This window comes from Hylobates moloch, unplaced genomic scaffold (assembly GCF_009828535.3).
Source record: "Hylobates moloch isolate HMO894 unplaced genomic scaffold, HMol_V3 SCAFFOLD_11, whole genome shotgun sequence".
Classification (NCBI taxonomy): domain Eukaryota; kingdom Metazoa; phylum Chordata; class Mammalia; order Primates; family Hylobatidae; genus Hylobates; species Hylobates moloch.
The window spans coordinates 43,326,316-43,346,152 of record NW_026652286.1 but is presented as its reverse complement, the minus strand read 5'-3'; the positions used below and the strand labels follow the sequence as shown (position 1 = coordinate 43,346,152).

Below are 19,837 nucleotides of genomic sequence, written 5' to 3'. Positions count from 1 at the left end.
CTAAAAAAAAAAAAAAAAAAAAAAAAGACATTCTTACTAGCATCCTGTGGGATGTCTTTTAAAAAAATGTTCTCTGTTCAAATAAGTTTGGAAAACACTGAATCAAACCAAGTTAAACACTTTTCTTCTTGGAGAGACTCAAACTCACTAAACTGAGTTGTAGAGGGAAATACAACATGCAGTGTTTCCCCAAATTATTGGGCCATGGAATCCTTTGTTCTGAGGAGTTGTGACTCCTGGAAGACACTTTCTCAAACACTGGGGTAGGCCGGGCGTGGTGGCTCATGCCTATAATCCTAGTGCTTTGGGAGGCTAAGTGGGAGGATCACTTGAGACCAGGACTTTGAGACCAGCCTGGGCAACATAGAGAGACCCTGTCTGTACCAAAAATAATTAAAAAAGAGAAAACACTGGGGTAAAGAGCTTTGGCTTTGTCACTGGCTGTGTGTCTTCAGGTCAAGTCATATGAACCTAGGCCTCAGTTTTCCCATACGTAAAATGGGAATAAAGGCACATTCATGATGGGGCCATCAGTGTTCTAAGAACTAAATGAGGTCACTGGAGTAACATACACAGCCTAATTCCTGGCAAATGGACAATAAACATTAGATTATTATCGCCGTGACACCCCTATGAACTAACACCATTATTCTCCCCACCCAGATGGGGAGCTCAGTAGGTAGCTCCGGGGCCCTTCACTTTAGTGTGTCAGTGGAGCACCCTCACATCCCAGGCTGGGCGCCAGAGGGCGACTGGCTCTTTCCCTTCCCTCCCGGTTCCCTTTTAGATAGATGAGGCCTCGGTTCAATGAAGGCCCCAGGCAGGGGACGGCCACACCCAGGTTTTTGGAGGGGCCGGGGAGGGCGCGTTCGGGGATGGCACTGGGAGTGGGCTGGGCTGACGCCCCTCTGCCCCCAGCCCGGTCTTCCTCTACGGCGACTTCGCCGCGGGGCAGTGCGGGGAAGGCGCCCAGTGTAGAGCTCGTGGGGGCCTCCGCTGACAGGCTGGCAGGGACTGGGAGAAGGGCGGCGGTGGAGCAGGTCGCGGGCTGGTGCGGGGTCTAGGGGCACTGCGGAGCCTACACTGCAGCGGCGGCGGCGGCGGCGGCGGCAGCGCGACAGGTTGCCATGGCCCGGCTGCCGCAGCTGCCCTCCCAAGGGTCTCGTTAGCTCTGCTTGGTCGGCCACCGCCGACTCGGCTCTAGGGACCCCGGCGACCTAGTAAGCAGCCAATCCGCCGTGCGCTGACGAGGCTCGGGGTAAGAGGGCGGTAGTCCAGATGGCGCGCAAGGGAGTGCCAGGCCGCGAGGATTTGCTGCCGGGACCGAGGGCGCACTAGCTAGGTGCGCCGCCCACCCGCAGCCTCACGGCGGCGCCCGAGTCCACTGAATGAGCCTGGCAGAGCCGACAGCAGGAGTCGAGCGCGGGGGTGCCACTCTGACCGCCGCTCCCTGGTCTCATTGCCGGGGCCTGAGCGGGGGCTGGAGTGGGTGCCAACGAGGAAAGCACGGTTGATCTGCAAGTTAGTGGGCGGGGAGCCAGTAGGGAGGGACTGCCGGGCCGCGCTGGTCCTTTCTTCCTCACTCAGCTATTTTAATAGCAATGAAATCTTGAAGGAGTGCTCTGAGGCTGATACAGCTGTAGGAAAAGGTCTTGGGCGTTCAGATTTTTGGATGCTTCATATTTTTCAACTTTATTATCTGGCAACAGTCTTTAAAACTCAATGACCAGTTCCAGTTCTAGCCTTAACCCAATTAATCCTTAACTATGAAAGCAGCATCCTAAAGTCTACTTTCACTTGTTAGCCGCATCTGTGGAAGTAGCCTAGGGTCTCAGGCAGTGCAGTAGCTCTCTGAATAGCCTCTCTTTCCTGAGAAAGGGAGCCTCAGCTGCTGTGCCGACCAGGCCTGGTGGGAGCGTGCACTCACTGCTTAATAGGGCAGGGCTGTGCTTGTGAGGTCCCTTTGGCCCAAACTGTCCAGGATCTGCTGCCTGCCTTTCCTTTTTGTTGTATCGTTATTGCTTTGGCCCAGAAAGCTATGATGCTACCTGCCTGCAAATAGCTCATCTTTACTCAATACCCGGGTCCTCACCCCTTTATACTGTGCCCCCTCTGGACTGTGATGCCTGATGCTTGTGTGGTCAGATTGCATTGGCAAGAGATCTCTTCCTTGTCTTATAAGGGTACTAATCCCATCAGGAGGGTCCCACCCTCTTGACATAGTCTAAACCTAATTACCTCCCAAAGGCCCCACCTCCTAATATCTCACTGGGGGTTCTGGCTTCAGCATAGGAATTTGGGGGGCACAGAAGCCTTTAATCCACAAGAGATGGATTCCTGACAGTAGTAACCACTCCCCATCCACCCATGAGTGCTCGTAGTCAGGGTCACGTTAGACTGGAGTGGTATAGAGAAGACTGCACCACTGTGTAGAAAAAGGCAAGAAGTCTTAACTAAAAGGGAAGTTTCTGGTCCCTCGTTCGAAATTACCTCCCTGGCTCTTTAAAACGCTGTATTTTATAAAATGTTTTCGATTTCCCTTTCAGATGTGCAGGCCAACCTCAAAGTGTGGGTTGCTTAGATTACAAAGGAACTTGAATTCTTTCATGTTTTTGTTTAAAGTATCACTATCATCATCTAAAGCCAAGATTGGCTGCTTTGAGGACCTTTTCTGAACCCTGTACTAGGATGATAACTCTGAAGGAGACTGTTCTTGGGAAAGGCTGATGTTGGGACCTTGCTAGCCATTTTGGAATTAGGGAATGAGGTGTATTGGCATGAGCAGCAGCACTTTTGTGGCTGTCAGGCAGAGATTTTCTTTTCTTTTTTCCTTTATAAGTCCCCCAGCCCAAATTGTTATCAGGCAGATATTTTTATAGGGGTAGTGGGAGGCAGTTCCCAAGTCCCCTGTCCCTCTCTGCACCTAGTCTACCCTCTAAGATTGCAACCATCATTGTATCTTCTTACACATTACAATGCAGTAAACTTGGGCGCATTGAGCGCCAATCATGGCCGCTATGTTCCTGAAGGTACAGAGGTGGCACTGGGGCCAGGTTGCTGTCTGGAAAATGTTAGCCACTTTGGTGGTACTGCCCTTCCGACACCACCTCCTCACCTCCCCCACCCCTACACACAAAAAACAAGACAAATAGAGCAAACAAAACCACTTGTCCAGGTAGACAGACCTACAGGTCTGCTCATGGTGACCCTCTCTTTAGCCTGCATCGTTTCCAAGGCCTTCAGCTGGCCTATTGCTTGCTAAGGGCCCACACCTTGGCAGGAGCTGAAAAGAGAGGATTTCCTCTTGCTCAGGGGAGGAGGGTCTGTCCTGGGTTTGCAGAGGTAGGCTTCTTGTCTATTCTGCTGAAGAAAACAAACTAGACAGGAGTCAGATGTGGGCTCTACCTTCTTGCTCAGTCTCTAATTCACTGTGGCCTTGGGCAGATCAGTTCTCCATCCTTATTAGTATCTTGGGTGGAATAATCCTTAAGGAATCTTTCAAGTATTGAGTGCCCCCATCCCCCCACCACCTTCTGCAACCAGGCCTAGGTGAGGCAGGAAGGAAGAAAAGAAAGTCTGAGTGCAGAGTGTGTAGTATGCCTCACAGTACAGCCTGCAGGAAAGCCTTGGATAAGAAAGGCTGAGTGATATACCAGGGGGTGGGACAGAACAGAGTGTGGTTTGGGTGGGAAGATGACCTGGTGAACCTCAGGTTCTCTCAAGGCTTTACAGAGGTGGGAGCAGGGCCATGGGTGGGTTGGCTACAGTGTCCCTGCTGAAAGGGAATACTTGTTGGTACAAACTCAGCTCTTGGGGCAAGGATCATATGAACTTGTGGTCATGAAAGTGTAAGTAGGGTAGAAATACGAGGAAGGGAGAGGCACTTGGTCATGGCCAAGGCTGGAGTGTCATTAATGTGTGGGAGTTGAGAAAGCGGGTCACAGGATTGTTGGATGGCTCATTCTACAGTCCTGTGCCCTGGGAGCTCCTCATGTGGGAGACAGGTGGTGGATGTCAGGAAGAGCTCGAAGTGGGAAGGGCAGGCTTGATATTTAGACTATGTGTCAAGTAGGGCAGGGCCAGTTACTAAAATACTGAAACACTAGGTATCATTTGGAAATGGCTGAGGCCCCAGGCTCCCTGAGGTCCCCAGCAACCTTGGCCCTGGAACCCTGCTGGTGCTCACTGGCCCATACACTGTCTGCCCAGTGTATTCCCTGGGCTCTGACCCCGGTCCCTATGTGTCCTCTTGACCAGGGTATGCACCTGGACCTCAGTGGGAATTCACTTCCCCAGGGACAGTGCTGGTATCCCCATATACACTTCTGGCCCCTGAGGCTGTGTCTGCTGGACGGTGCCTCCCCAGTGTCACTGTCCCGCGGTGGCTTGTGGGAACCTTGCCTGCATTGTGAATGGTATCAGTCCTTATGTATGTTGACAATCACCCCTGGTAAAGGAAGGGGACAGTAGGGTGAAGAATTCTGTTTTGGGTGCCTGGCCTCTTTGCAGTGGGGACAGAGGGAAAACCTGGCAGGCCTGCAGTCTTCCTTGGCTATAGTGAAGAGGGTTGTGAGTGCCAAATCCATCCCATAGGGAGATCCCAGAGGAGACTCTGGCACCCCCTCTGCCAGAGGGCAGGCCCATGAGTGCGGTACTGCAGACCAGCAGTTTCTTACCCTCCCTCTTTCGCCAGACCTGGCACAGCTGCCCGCCTCACTCCTGGGAGCCGAGTCCTACTGGAAGCTCATTCCTGCCAAGGCTGGGATCCAGTTCCGCCTCTCCCCTCTGTGGGCACTTGGCAGGCTGAGGTCCCTGCTTCCCTCTGCCATTTCCTGCCAAAGCTAATCTCCCTGTGGCCTGTTCCTGGCAGTAGTTGCACGTGGGTGTCTCTGCCGGGCAGGCCTGCTTCCATCACTGGCGCGGACCCCATTTCCCAAGAATCGTTTGGGTGGCACAATCCCAGGCAGAATTCTCCCGGGATGTTCCTGAGTGCCTCCCTTGCTGGTTCAGCACCCGATCACGTTCCTGGATTCCCCCTGAACTCCTCCAGTGTCTGCAGGGTGCTTTTCAGTTCACAAAGCACTTTCATATTATATCTCATTAGATGCTCAGCAGCCCCCCAAACAGCAAGTGGTGCCCTTGACCCTGCAGGGCCCTGGAGTGGGCAGATTTCCTGAACCATCTGCTCTGACTCTGCCTTTGGGCCAGTGGAGAGGCCTTTGTGAAACTGAATCTTCAGGTTCTCGGTGGGGCAGGTGGCAGTTCAGTAGGAGGTGGCGTCGGGCCTCCTCTTCTGGGGAAGATGTCAGAGAGGGGTCAGGAGACTATGAAGCCTCTTGTGGCCCCGGTACCCTGATCAAAAACCAATAGGAAAAGTCTCCTAGAAGAGAAACAGCTTTTGGGTTAATCTGTAGGGGCAGTGAGAAAGGGTTGGGGAGGTTGGGGCCCAGCTGGGCCATGTGGATTCGATCTTGGCTTAGAGTGGGCACAGGAAGCTATATGATGAAGGGGAGCCCCTAGGGAGGAATCTGGGTACAGGGGATGGGGCTGGGATCAGCTACCTGGTCCGTAAGTTGTGTTGTTAAATTCGGAGAAAAACTGTTTTCCAAAAATGGAGGTAAATTGAAGTTTGTAAGAGCTGGTGAACAAGCCATGCCTTCTTGGTGGTTTGGAGCAAGACGTTTTCCCCGCAGTCCATTTAATCAAGACTCAGTGGTAATTTGGGATCGCCTCAGCTCTCCCAGCTCGGCTGCCTGTTGCTGTCAGTGGGTCTAGGGGGCCTCAGGGCTGCAGAGGGCTTGGTCATGTGGGAGTCCTTCACCTGAGGGCTGACGTGCCCTTTCGGGGTCTGGAGCATACTTCCAGGAGACAACCTCTCCTCCTCCTGTCACCTCTGCTCCTCCCTCAGCCTCCCTGTGTTCCTTTAAGCAGCGGGCGTGGGAAGAATTTCTTCTGAAGTAACTGATGTTCTAAATGTGAGAGAGAGGAATAGCATCGTGTGGCCTGAAGTTAGCAGCCCAGAGGCTGAGGGCTGTGGCTCTGGCAGGTGCTGGTGTCCAGGGTGCGAGGAAGACTCCAATGTCCAGAGGACTCTCATGAGGGTGACTGGGAGCAGACTGTGGTGGGAGTGACAGCTCAGGGAGGAAGATGGATTGTCAGGATGCAGTTCTTTGCTGGAAGAGACTTCCCTTCCATGGGGTGGTAAGTCCAAGTGAGACCTTGGTTCCTCCTCCTGGGTAGAATCCTCCCTTCCATTGGGATTATCCTAAAGGTCCACCCCACTGACTCCTAGCGGCCTCTTTCCTGGTAAGGAAGTCTGATTGGCCTTTGGTTTGGCTGACCTGAGTCACTTCTTCCAGAGCTGTCCTCATGCTGCAGCCACTGCTGTCCCATAGCAGCTGTGGGTCATCCTTCTGCTACAGATCCTCCCATTCCCCTCGTCCTCCCGTCTGTGTGCGTGCACACTTCTGTGTGTGCAGGTTTGGGGTAGGCTTGGTCTGTGACTGCGGCGGCCACGGGCAGTTGAGTTCAGTCTGGTCATGCCACAGAATTATTTACACTGAAACCTTAAAACCCTCTAGCGAAAGGTTAGATCTTTAAGTCGGACTTGTTTGGCAGGTCAGTGAGATGACAGGGAGGTTTGAGACCTGAATTGGGGGATGGGGTACAAAGGAGTCGCGGCTGTTTCTGGATCTAAGGCCTCTGTAGGGAGGTGAGATCCAGACTGGGTAGAGGCTGGTGATTCTTCTGAAGCCAACTCTGTGCCAGGCCCTACTGTGGCTTTGGAGGAGCATAATTAAAACTCTGTGCTTTCCAGGACTTGAAGTCTGTGCACGGCCCTTACTACGATACTCAAACAAAGGAATGAAAGTTCCTCTCCCAGGTCCATGATTCAGAGAGCTCTTAGGGGTATGTGTGTAGGAAGGGGTTTGCTGCTTATGCAGACATTTGGAGAAACTCTGGTTCCATCTCGTGACCCCTACACCAGCATCCAGGAAGACATATGGGCAGACTGGTGCAGGCCAGCAGGTGCGGGGATGCTTCTTTGCCGTGAGCTTCTGCCATGTGTTAGAGAGGGAAATCGAAGTGTCCAGCTGCCCCAGAGCTGGGAGTCCTTCAGATTTACCAGAACTTTCTAATTACAAAGACTTCTTGCTTATTGTTTTGATTCTTAGGATTATAATCTTATTTTTGCTTTCCATGCTCACATCCCCAGTCTGAATCTGGGGCTGCTTCTCACCACTGCCAGCCTCAAGGCAGAGAAGGCAGGCTCCTCACCCATTTGTGCTCCCTCTAAATGGTTGCATAGGTACTCACTTGCAGAAGCATTACTACCAATAGTGGAAAAATGAGATGGGGAGGGCAATTTACTTTTATTTTTATTTTATTTGAGACAGGGTCTCATTCTGTCACCCACACCCATGCGGGAGTGCATTGGTGTGATCACAGCTCCTGGGCTCAAGTGGTCCTCTTGCCTCAGGCAATTTTTTAAAAATTTCACATTTGATTGGCCAAGAACCTCCCCTCCAACCCCCACAACAACCTACCCAGCATTTACTCCTGAGTCTGAGAACACTTCCCTTACATCAGCCCCTCTGCTGTCTTGAAAGGCTCACCTCCTGGAAGCTGGCTTCTCCCTGATTCAGGGCCCAGCACAGCATCGGAAAAATGGAACAGCACTGTCCACTGTGTTCAGAGGCCTCCCTCCTCTGTTTTATTCTGGGCCCCTTGGGCAGGGCTTACATCAGAGCCAGTCTTCCTTGGCTGATTCAAAGGGACAAACTCCTGGGTCAGTCCTGAGGACAAGGAATAGTGAGTGGGGTGAGGGAGGGGCTGGCAACAACTGGAGTGTGTCTGGCCACAAGCTAGGAAGTGGCTGCAGCTGATGGCCATCATCAAGCTGGCACCAAAGTTGCCCTCCTGCCCAGGTTTCCAGAGATTCTCTAGCTAGTTCTCTTCTCTATTCTTTGGAAGATTTACTGCCTTATTCCACTCGTTTAGTGGTTATCCTACAATTTCCCACATTTTTCTTTGACTTAAATAAGTAAAATCTTTACTCCTTTTCCTGAGCCATTCAAGGAACTTGGGTTATTTTAACTTTACTTTCCTCCTGCCTTACATGATTTTCTTTTAAAAACTTAATTTTATTTGTAATTTCAGAGTTATAGAAAATTTGTAACAGTTGGTGTACAGTATTTCCATATATCCCCTCTCAAGTTCCATATATATTAATATTTAACTACATATACCTTCTAATCCTTTCCCTCCCCTAACATCATTTTTTTCTGAACTATTTGATACTGATCTACATATATGTGCTGTGTTACCCCTAAATATATCCTTGTGTATTTCCCAAGAAATAAAAATATTGTCATAAAATTATCACACAGTTATCAAAAGCAGGTAATTAAGAAGATACAATGCTATAATCTAATTTACAAACCTTATTCGAATTTCACTAAATGTCTTAGTTATGTCTTTATAGCCAGAGAAGGAAAAAATTACGTATTTTTCTTGTCCAGGATTTAGTCTAGAATCACATGTTACATTTAGTCATTTCTAGTCTTCTTTAAGCCGATTTCTCTTGGTCTTTCTTTCACTTTTCTTTTTTGAGGGGTACAGGGCAATTATTTTGTAGAATGACCTTATTTGGGTTTGTCTGATGTTTCCTTATGATTAGATTCCAGTTATGTATTTCTGGCAGAAATGCCACAGAAGTGATATTGTGTCCTCCTCAGTGCATCATTATCAGGAGGCACATGATATTGGTTTTTGTCCCACTGCTGGAGATAATAACTTTGGTCACTTGGATAAGGTGGTGTCTGCCAGGCTTTGTCTGCCATTGCAAAGTTAATATTTTCACTTGGTAATTAAACTTTGGGAAATACTTTGAGATGATATAAATATTCTGTGTCTCATCAGACTTTACCCACTAAATTTTAGCATCCTTTGATGATTAGTGTTTGAGGTATAATGGTTGTAAAATGGTGAATTTTCTGCTTCCATTATTTCTCATACATTTATTAGTTGTTACTCTACTGTAAGGAAGAGTTTTCCTCCCTCCCTCCCTCCCAATCCATCCGTCCATCCATCCATCCACCCATCCATCCATCCATCCATCTACCCACCCACCCATCTTCCATTCAGTCGGTCTGGATTCATAGATATTTATTTTATTTAATGAGTTATGCTTTGTTACTAGCATTAGTGATTTTGATGATCAAAATTATCCCAGATTAGTTCTGCGAGAGCTCCTCCAAGTTGATTCTTGTATCTTTTTGACACACTGCTATCACTTTTTGAGCACTTCCTTACTTTCTGTTCCTATGAGATATTCCAGGCTCATCTTGTACTTTCCCAGCTCAAACCCTGTAATCTGATATTTTTCTAAGAAACCCTGATTCTTTTTAGCAGAGAATTGTGTATAAAAACAAACCAAGACCTGGAATAGGTCTGTTCATTGCCAGAGTGCTGTTATTTCTAGGCCCTGTCATACATATACACACATGTGTGTGTGGTATATATATTATGTAAATATGCATGCACACACATGCACATCCATTCGTCTATCTACCTACCTACTTACCTACCTATCTTTCTTAAAAACCATGAGTTCATACTGATACTACCAGTTCCAATCCAACACTCTAGGGTTCATTTTCACCTTCTCTCTTTCCATATATATAATTTCCTTTTCCAACAGTGAAAAACCTAGTTTCAGTTACCCACAGTATATTTACTTATTTGCTTAATCCTAGAATACACAGAATGTAGTTTCAGAATTGTTAACTCATGCTGGTGTGGGAAACAAATCTATTAAACAGAGTTCAATATTCGCTACAGTCTTTTTGCCCTAGCCTGAGAATATAGAGGCAAAGTACTGCTTCAAAACTTCCGTTATCACCCCCTACCCGTACTGTGTTTTGTCATTCACTTAACCTACAATTCGGTACATTTGCTTCCATATGTATTCAATGCTAGTGTTTCCTCCTTTTATCCTTGTTGATTGTATTTACTAAAAAACTGAGTACATGAAACATTAACATGGTTCTAAAAGTCAGAACAGATCTGTACAAAAACATGAACTCAAAGAAGTGTCACTATCCTTCATCTTCTCTACCCTGCTCCCACCATTTTATTCTTTTCACCCATCAGGCTAAAAAAAGACATCAGAGAAAAATATATCCTAATATGTTGAGTTTACTCGGGAGTATCAAGAAGGATTATAATCTGGGAAGCACAGCGGTAGCAAGCCACAGGTGCAGGTACATCAAGCCAAAGGTAAAGGGAAATTTTTACTGGCAAGGAGAAGCTATGTAAGCTGCTTGGAGACAGAGTTCATTGGTTCTGGAGGCTCAAAGCTAGAATTAGCATCAGTTCATTGGTGGAGATGCCATTGCTAGGCATCGGCCTAGCATCTTATCAGAATTGCTACAGTCCTAAAGAATGTATAGTGATAAACCTGGTCATAGAAATATATGCATGCATGTAAAATGTAAAATGCATGTAAAATGTAGATCATGAAAAGTATGAGATGTATAAAAGATGGAGGAATTTCTCATAGGGTTATTTTAGAAAGTCCTTGAAATAGTCCTTATCTCAGACGTGTAAGCATGAGCTGTGCTCCTTTGTGTGTTCTGGCTCCAGTTTGCTTGGGTCTCACAAAAGTGACTTTATTTTGCTATCTGCAACTTTAGTCACTCCATTTCCACCCACTCCTGTATGGAACCAATCTCATTAGTTTCTGGGTTTCCTTTCCTAAGTTTCTTTTTGTATAGTTGTGCGACAAATACATATTTTCTTATTCCCCTTTCTTTCTTGCACAAAACGTGGCATACCATAAACACTTTCTCACACTTTGCTTTTTAAATTTAACAGCATATCTTAGAAGCCATTCTATATCAGTTTATAGATGTCATCCTCATTCATTTTTATAGCTGCAGACTATTCCATTCGATGATGTACCATAGTTCATTCAACCATTTTCCTGTGTAAAGTCATTTTGGTTGTTTCTAATATTTTTCAATTATAAACAATGCTACAATGAAAATCCTTAAACATATGTATTTTTGTATATATTTGAATATGTATTACCAGGATAAATTATAGAAAGGGGAAAAGCATGTGCCATTTTGTTAGATATCATCAAATTCTCCTCCATTAAGGTTGTACTAATTTCCATTCCCATCAGAAATGCTTGAGCGTCTACTTTCTTCAAGCCTTGCCAACAGAATGTGTTAGTGTATGTTTACATTTTTGCCAATCTGCTAGGTGAGAGATAATATCTCAGTGTTATTTTAATTTGCATTTCTCTTATTATGGTTGAGGCTGAATGTTTTTTCACATGTTTAAGGGACATTTTAATTCTTTTTTCAGTCAATGATCTGTTTATGTCTTTGACTTTTTGACCATTTTTATATCAGGTTTTTGAAACTTTCTTCCATCAAGTAGAAAAAGTTATTTATACATTAGCGATATTACACATGTATCTGTGTTATATATTACTGATCTTTTCTCTCAGTGTGTAATTTATTTTGGGATTTTTTTTTTTTTTTTGGTGACAGAGTCTTGCTCTGTTGCCCAGGCTGGAGGGTAGTGGCACAGTCTCGGCTCACTGCAACCTCCCCCTCCCAGGTTCAAGCGATTCTCCTGCCTCAGTCTTCTGAGTAGCTGGGATTACAGGTGCCCACCACCATGCCTGGCTAATTTTTGTATTTTTAGTAGAGACGGGGTTTCACCATGTTGGCCAGGCTGGTCTCGAACTCCTGACTTCAGGTGATCTGCCCGCCTTGGCCTCCCAATGTGCTGGGATTATAGGCGTGAGCCATGACGCCCGGCCGGGATTTTTCTTTTTTCTTTTTTTTTTAATAAAATAATTTTATTTTTGTATAAAATAATTTTATTTTTATATAATACAATTTATCAGTCTTTTATTGTTTTGGATGAGTTAACTTCCATTAAATCCAGGAAAGTAAAATTATATATGTGAACTTATTATGAGTTTTAATAACCTAATTTTCAATTTTTCAGTGTTTTAAATATTTCTTTAATGTTCTGGATAAAATAGCCACTAGCAAATACAGAAATACATGTACACAGGGGCACACATTTTTCCTTTTGTCTCTGTCTCCAGTACGTCTCAGGGCAGCACTGAGCAGAGGCCTATGGGCCATCTCAGTCTTTCATTAGAGCCAGTAGCCAAAGCATATCTGTCCAAGAGCTATGACAGCAGCAGCAAAGCTTGTGGAAGCCTCAACCAACTTAGTCCTAGAGTTTCCACCAAACTTAATGGTTCCCCATAGTGAACACTGTTTTACTGAGAGAAGACAGTCAGCGCTTCTTGGTTATCCACCTCCCTAAGAGTTATAGTAGCGATAGAAAAATATGAGAAAACTTCAACTTCAGTAGATTTAGTTCTGACGCCTCCGCTAAACTTAGTGGTTCCCCATGCTCTGCGGACTCTTATATTCACAGAATATCCTCACCACTTTTTGCTAGTTGCCTACCCTCTGTGACATATCGTTGCCTCCCCCTTCGCACATCACTGTCCAGTATGGCAATACTCTACACACAGCCACCTCCTTCTTCTAAAGGAGGTGGCTTTACCTCTGTTAAGGAACTACCATGTTCTTTCAGATCTTTTTTTTAATTTTTAATTTTTATTTATTTATTTATTTTTTTGAGACGGAGTCTCTCTCTGTCGCCCAGGCTGGAGTGCGGTGGCGCAATCTCAGCTCACTGCAAGCTCCGCCTCCCAGGTTCACGCCATTCTCCTGCCTCAGCCTCTCCCAGTAGCTGGGACTACAGACGCCCGCCACCATGCCCAGCTAATTTTTTTTTTTGTATTTTTAGTAGAGACGGGGTTTCACCGTGGTCTCGATCTCCTGACCTCGTGATCCGCCCGCCTCGGCCTCCCAAAGTGCTGGGATTACAAGCGTGAGGCACCGCGCCTGGCCTAATTTTTATTTTTTAACCTTTTAAAAATTTCAATAGTTTTTGGGGAACAGGTGATTTTTGGTTACATGGATAAGTTCTTCAGTGATAATTACTGAGATGCACCCATCACCTGAGCAGTGTACATTGCACCCAATGTGTAGTCTTTTATCCCTCGTCCCCCTCCCAACTTCCCCCCTCATCTCCACAGTCCCTTTTATCATTCTTACACTTTTGCGTCCTTGTAGCTTAGCTCCTACTTATAAATGAGAACTACAATATTTGGTTTTCCATTCCTGAGTTTCTTCACTTAGAATAGTGGTCTCCAATTCCATACAAGTTGCTGCAAATGCCATTATTTTGTTCCTTTTAATGGCTGAGTAGTATTTCAATATATATATATAGCTCACATATATATACCACATATATATGTGTATATAAATGTGATATATATATGTGTGTGTGTATATATACACATATATACATATGTATATATATATATACACATATATACATATGTGTGTATATGTATATATATATGTGTATATATATATATATATATACACCACATTTTTAAAATCCACTTTTTGGTTGATGGGCATTTACACTGGCCCCATATTTTTGCAACTGCAAATTGTTTTGCTATAAACATATGTGCAAGTGTCTTTTTCATATAATGAACTCTTTTCTTCTGGGTAGATACTCAGTAGTGGGATTGCTGGATCAAATGGTAGTTGTACTGTTAGTTCTTTGAGGAATCTCCATACTGTTTTTCATAGTGGTTGTATTAGTTTACATTCCCACTAGCAGTGTAGAAGTGTTCCCTGTTCACTGCATCCACACCAACATCTACTGCTTTTTTGATTTTTTTATTATGGCCATTCTTGCAGGAGTAAGGGGGTATCTCATTGTGGTTTTAATTTGCATTTCCCTGATGATTAGTGATGTTGAGCAGTTTTCATATGTTTGTTGGCCATTTGTATATCTTCTTTTGAGAATTGTCTATTCATGTCCTCTGCCCACTTTTTGATGGGATTATTTATTTTTTTTTTCTTGCTGATTTGCTTGAATTCCTTGTAGATTCTGGATATTAGTCCTTTGTCTGATGCATAGCTTGCAAATACTTTCTCCCATCCTGTGGGTTGTCTGTTTACTCTGCTGATTATTTCTTTTGCTGTGCAGAAGCTTTTTAGTTTAATTAGGTCCCACCTATTTTTGTTTTTATTGCACTTGCTTTGGGTTCTTGGTCATGAACTCTTTGCCTAAGCCAATGTCTAGGAGAGTTTTACTGATGTTATCTTTTATAATTTTTGTAGTTCCAAGTCTTAGATTTAAGTCTTTGATCCATCTTGAGTTGATTTTTGTATAAGGTGAGAGATGAGGATCCAGTTTCTTTCTTCTAGATGGTGTCCTTTTCCCACTTTATGTTTTTGTTTGCTTTGTCAAGGATCAGTTGGCTTTAAGTATTTGGGTTTATTTCTGGGTTCTCTATTCTGTTCCATTGGTCTACGTGCCTATTTTTATACCAGTGCCATGCTGTTTTGGTAACTATAGCTTTATAGTAGAGTTTGAAGTTGGATAATATGCCTGCAGATTTATTCTTTTTGCTTAGTCTTGCTTTGGCTATGCAGTGTCTTTTTTTGTTTCATATTAATTTTAGGATTATTTTTTCTAGTTCTGTGAAGAATGATGATAGTACTTTGATGGGAGTTGCATTGGATCTGTAGACTGCTTTTGGCAGTATGGTCATTTTCACTATATTGATTCCACCCACCCATGATCTTGGGATGTGTTTCCATTTGTTTGTGTTGTCAATGATTTCTTTCAGCAGTGTTTTGTAGTTTTCCTTTTAGAGATCTTTCACCTCCTTGGTTAGGTATATTCCCAAGTATTTTATTTTTTGGACATCCCTAATTTAATTGTTTGTAGATAGTTCATACCTAAAAAGAAAAACTAAAAGTTGCCAATTATGTTATGCTATCACAGACTTGAATTTACCTTTAAGCTTCTCAAAGAAATGAAATCTGTTCAGACGGCTAAATTGCCTTTGTCCAGACGTGCCAGCCAACAAAAGATAAAAAACAAATACTTGTCCTGATGGTGGGTATGATTTTGGGTTGGCCCATGATTTTGAAATGCTTTAAAAAACAAGGACATTTTCTGACTGTTACAGGAATCCTTATAAAATGGATAGCAAATTAAGGAACCCTGAGAAGTTTTCCATTACCTAAAGAAATGGCCATGATAAATGTAGAATTTAGCAAAAGTGCTTCATGATATTACCCATAATACAAGAGGTAAATCTGCCATGATTTTTATTTTTTTTTACTTTTTGACTTTTATTTTAAGTTCAGGGGTATATGTATAGGTTTGTTATATAGGTAAACTCATGTCACAGGGGTTGTTGTACAGATTATTTTGTCACCCAGGTATCAAGCCTAGTATCCATTAGTTATTTTTTCTTATCCTCACCCTCCTCCCACCCTGCACTTTCTGGTAGGCCCCAGTGTCTCTTGTTCCCCTCTCTGTGTCCATGTGTTCTTACAATTTAGCTCCCATTTACAAGTGAGAACATGTGGTATTTGGTTTTCTGTTCCTGTGTTAGTTTGCTAAGGATAATGGCCTTCAGCTCCATCCATGTTCCTGCAGAGGACATGACCTTGTTCTTTTTTATTTGTCATGATATTGAACCAACATTGATGGGGGTAATTTTAGGACGTTTCATAGACATTTCCAAAATATGTCCAACCTGACAATGACACAATCCTGGCAAGATTTTAAGGATAGGTCATGGACAGGAACTGAAGTCTCACTGCCCCTTTGAACATCTCCAAATGCGCTATAAGTGCATTCTGATTATTGTTGTTTATTCTTAGGGTTAGTTGATGTTTTACCTTACTGGAGAGTGGTAGCTATAGTGGTAGGAACAAATTTGCTTAATTTTGTTGTATTTCTGACTTGGAAAATCCCAACTTATTTTGCAGTTAAGAGGAACACATATATCACTGGTACTGTTGTTACTAAACCCTGCAATGCTTTACTTTTTACTCAGAATCTCTACTGACCTTTTTCATCCACAAACTTCAGGGGAAAGACAGAAGTAAAATTCTGAAAGTATAATTATCAGAGCTCTCAAAACCCTCAAACTCCTAAGGCTTGAGGAGTGCTATCGGTGTTGATGGAAGTAAGACCAATCTTCAGGACCTACAGGTGGCCACCTTTGGAATTCATAACAGGCTGCCTCACTACTTGGAATCCTGGATTCTACATTATGAGTACAAGCCAATATGATTCATTGCTGAAGGGTACTCAGAATAACTCCAGCTTTATCACCAAGAGGTAAACGCTGCATTCTACAACAGCCACCTGTGCACGCCCTGCATGCTCTGTAACCTGGGGATTTGGTCTTCTGAAAAGGGCACCAGAGAAAAACTGCTCTTAAGCCTCTGTTAACTGACACAGTAGTAGAACTCCAAGGTGTTGATCCTTGGATTCATGTTTCTCAACTTCAGAGACACACATCACTTCTTCCTGACCACTGGGCATCCATCACCAGGAGCTCATAAACTGAGAGCTGTTAGAAATCCTCCAAAAGTGCTGACTGCAGAAGTTGGTAGTTTCTGCTCAAGATGACAGAACCAGATTAACTTTTGTATTTTTCAGCATTATCACACTTTGATATCCTGTAAAACATTAAAACACCTTTTAGAATGCTTATCTGATCAACTTCATCTTTGTCTTATTAATTTTGACCTCTGTCATCTCCTTCTACCACTTAAGAAAAAACCAAAACTCCCTTGTGCATCTTTTTCAAACCACAGCTACTGCCCTGCATTTAATTAATTACTGACAAAATCTAGTAAGCATCACTTCAGACACTTCAGAAGGAAGTACAGGCCCTTTCTAGTACTTAAGTTTGCCTTACACCACAAATCCCAACCTTCAGTCCTGTAAAAACTGGAGCTTGATGTCACATCAATGGAATGCTTCTCACAATGTCATCACAATCCTTTCAGGACGACCTGGCTGTCATGAGTGAGCACTGACATGGGACTATCCTTGCTACAGCTACCACTCTGTTCTTTTGAGAGACACTCTGGCTTGCTTCTCAAAAACTGTTTAACTCTACTCAAGAACAGCCCACAAAAAATTCTGACTCATAGTTGTTGTGCTAAAAAGAACTTTCTGTTTCCATACAATCTGTGCCCAACTAAGATGCTACCAAAGTAGACATCAGGCTTGCACTGCCTGCTATAATATAGGAAGTAGATGTTTCCACATCAATAAATATTCCTTTCATACACTGCTAATGTATTCATGCAGCCCATTAGATAGATGTACTAAAACGAAGTTAGCCAGTTTTAAATATAATTTTGTATTTATGTGCTCTTTGAATTTATTCATATTAAAACAGATATGATCATTATCTTTTAATACACATTTTACAGCTTGTATGGTTATTTCTTGAGAATAAGCTGACAGATTTGGATTGATGGGTAAAATGTAAGCATATATGTTAAAGGGTTTAAAAAAATCTGTACTGCTAAACTATTATCCAGTGAGGTTTTATTGGTCTATAATCCCAACAACAGCCTACCCATTGTCAGCTTGCTCACACCCATGCCAGCACTGGAATTAGCTAGTCTTTTCATCTTCGCTGGAGCGGGAGGTGATCCAGCAGAAACAAATGGTGCCATTTTTTCCCTAGTTAGAAATTCTTGGGTTACTGGTAAAGGTGAACTTTCCTTCTGTCATTCGGCTGGACTCTAGACAGGAGCTGGAGTGAGGCACTTTAAAATGCTGCTTTCCGGAGAGGCCTGGAGAGACTGTCCTCTGTGCTGTAGAGGGGGCTGTTCATGTGAAGAGGAATCCTGAAGGAGCCTTGTCATTGTTGTTCTCTCCTGCTACCCCATGCCTCACAGAAAGGTCCGCAGGCCAGGAAGAGGGAAAGGGGTTCCTGCGTTTATGCCACTTGTAGACGGCACAATACAAACCTGGCTGCAGAAAGAGAAAAAGAGGAGATTATCATCAGACACAGTGAATATGGGAAATAATTTCAGAGAATCAGAAAACTGTTAACTTGAAAGTGAGGCTGAGGAAGTGACCTATGAGAAATGGACAAGGACTTGATTTACACAGTAACGAGAGGGACAGAGAGAGAAACCCAGAGAACAGGCAGTGGCTGGCACAGAGGCGGCAGGGCTGAGAGGAACGGAGTGAGTGTCTCCCACACAGTGAGCTCTGAGCTGCACCATCCTGAGCGCAGGGGAACACCAGAGCGAAGAGCCCCACCTCCTTAAGGAGGCAGAGGCTTTCCACATTTTCTCTAAACTCTCCTTCCCTCCCAAATAAAATGGCCCTGTCTATCCCATGGCCTCTGCCTCAACTACAAAAATATCTGTCCCTCTGGGGGTGGGGAAGGAGAGATGTGTCAATACCGGGGAATGGCTCCAGTGAGGGCAAGGAGGCCTCGCTGGGCAGGCGGGGGACTACCAGCATCCATCTGAGCAGCCCCACTCTCAGCATCCAGGATGACACAGAGGGAACACAAAAGCCCATGTCCCGGAATCCTGGAGGGATGTGGGCAGGGGACTGGCCCTGAGACCAACTCAGACACTCTGTTTCCACTTTCTCTCCAATGTCTCAGGCTGATTCCTCAGGTTCCCCATTTCAAGGTATGACATAGACTCTTACTTCAGTTTATCAGGCTACACGAGTGGTGTCCAAAGGCCTCACACAGATGCCTCACTCCATCCTCTCTGAGGAGATGATACCTCAGATTAAACTTTTCCAGAAGCTAAAGGTTCTTGGGAGTAGAGGAAAGATTCTGACAACAGGCATCAACATTTTTCAAACTGCAAGAGAGTCGTGATGTGGAAAATATTTTTGGACATCGCTGCCTTTGTAGAAGAGAGAAACTAACTTCCCATTTAAGTTAAAATAAAAACTAAACAAAACTGTGTGTGTGTGTGTGTGTACTGTTTGCAAATGATTCTGGAAGGACACCCTCCACGCGGGTAGAAGTGGACTCCATTGCGAAGGGGGAGTGAGAGTGATGGAAGAGGATGAAATGGGCCTTTCATGCTTTATTCTGTATACCCCTGTACCTCTGGTTTAAAAAATAAGTGTGCAGGCCGGGCGCGGTGGCTCACGCCTGTAATCCCAGCACTTTGGGAGGCTGAGGCGGGCAGATCACCTGAGGTCAGGAGATCAAGACCATCCTGGCTAACAAGGTGAAACTCCATCTCTACTGAAAATACAAAAAATTAGCCGGGCATGGTCGCGGGCGCCTGTAGTCCCAGCTACTCGGGAGGCTGAGGCAGGAGAATGACGTGAACCCGGAAAGCGGAGCTTGCAGTGAGCTGAGATCACTCCAGCCTGGGAGACAGAGTGAGACTCTGTCTCAAAAAAAAAGCATGCATTTACACAGTAACTTTTTAATGACCAGTTAATAAAGAACATGGAATATGAAAGAATTAGAAGGCCTGCCACTGAGTTGTTCAAGAAATGTAATTTTATGAATGCGTAAATGAGTACCTGTGATGACTGAATCAGATAACTTTTATGCACCATTCATATCCTCTTGGCCTCACCCTTCTCAGCACCTCTCCTCCAGCCTGTACTGCAAACCTCTTGCCTCCAATCCTGGGGTTTGAGACCAGCCTGGCCAACATAGTGAAACCCCGTCTCTACTAAAAATAAAAAAATTAGCTGGGTGTGGTGGTGGACGCTGTAATCCCAGCTACTTGGGAGGCTGAGGCAGGAGAATCGCTTGATCCTGGGAGGCAGAGGTTGCAGTGAGCTGAGATCACACCACTGCACTCCAGCCTGGGCAAAAAGAGCAAAACTCCTTAAAAAAAAAAAAAAAAGGCTCTGTCTCCTGAGAAGCAGCATTTTTAGATTT

General features: G+C 44.5%; 1 long non-coding RNA gene across 1 annotated transcript; it reads left to right on the top strand.

Moving 5' to 3' along the window:
• Positions 1–790: 790 nt before the first annotated feature.
• On the top strand, positions 791–16,648 carry LOC131384657 (uncharacterized). Its single transcript, XR_009215734.1, has 2 exons — positions 791–841; positions 16,273–16,648. It is a non-coding gene; the product is annotated as an uncharacterized LOC131384657 (long non-coding RNA).
• The last annotated feature ends 3,189 nt before the right edge of the window (positions 16,649–19,837 follow it).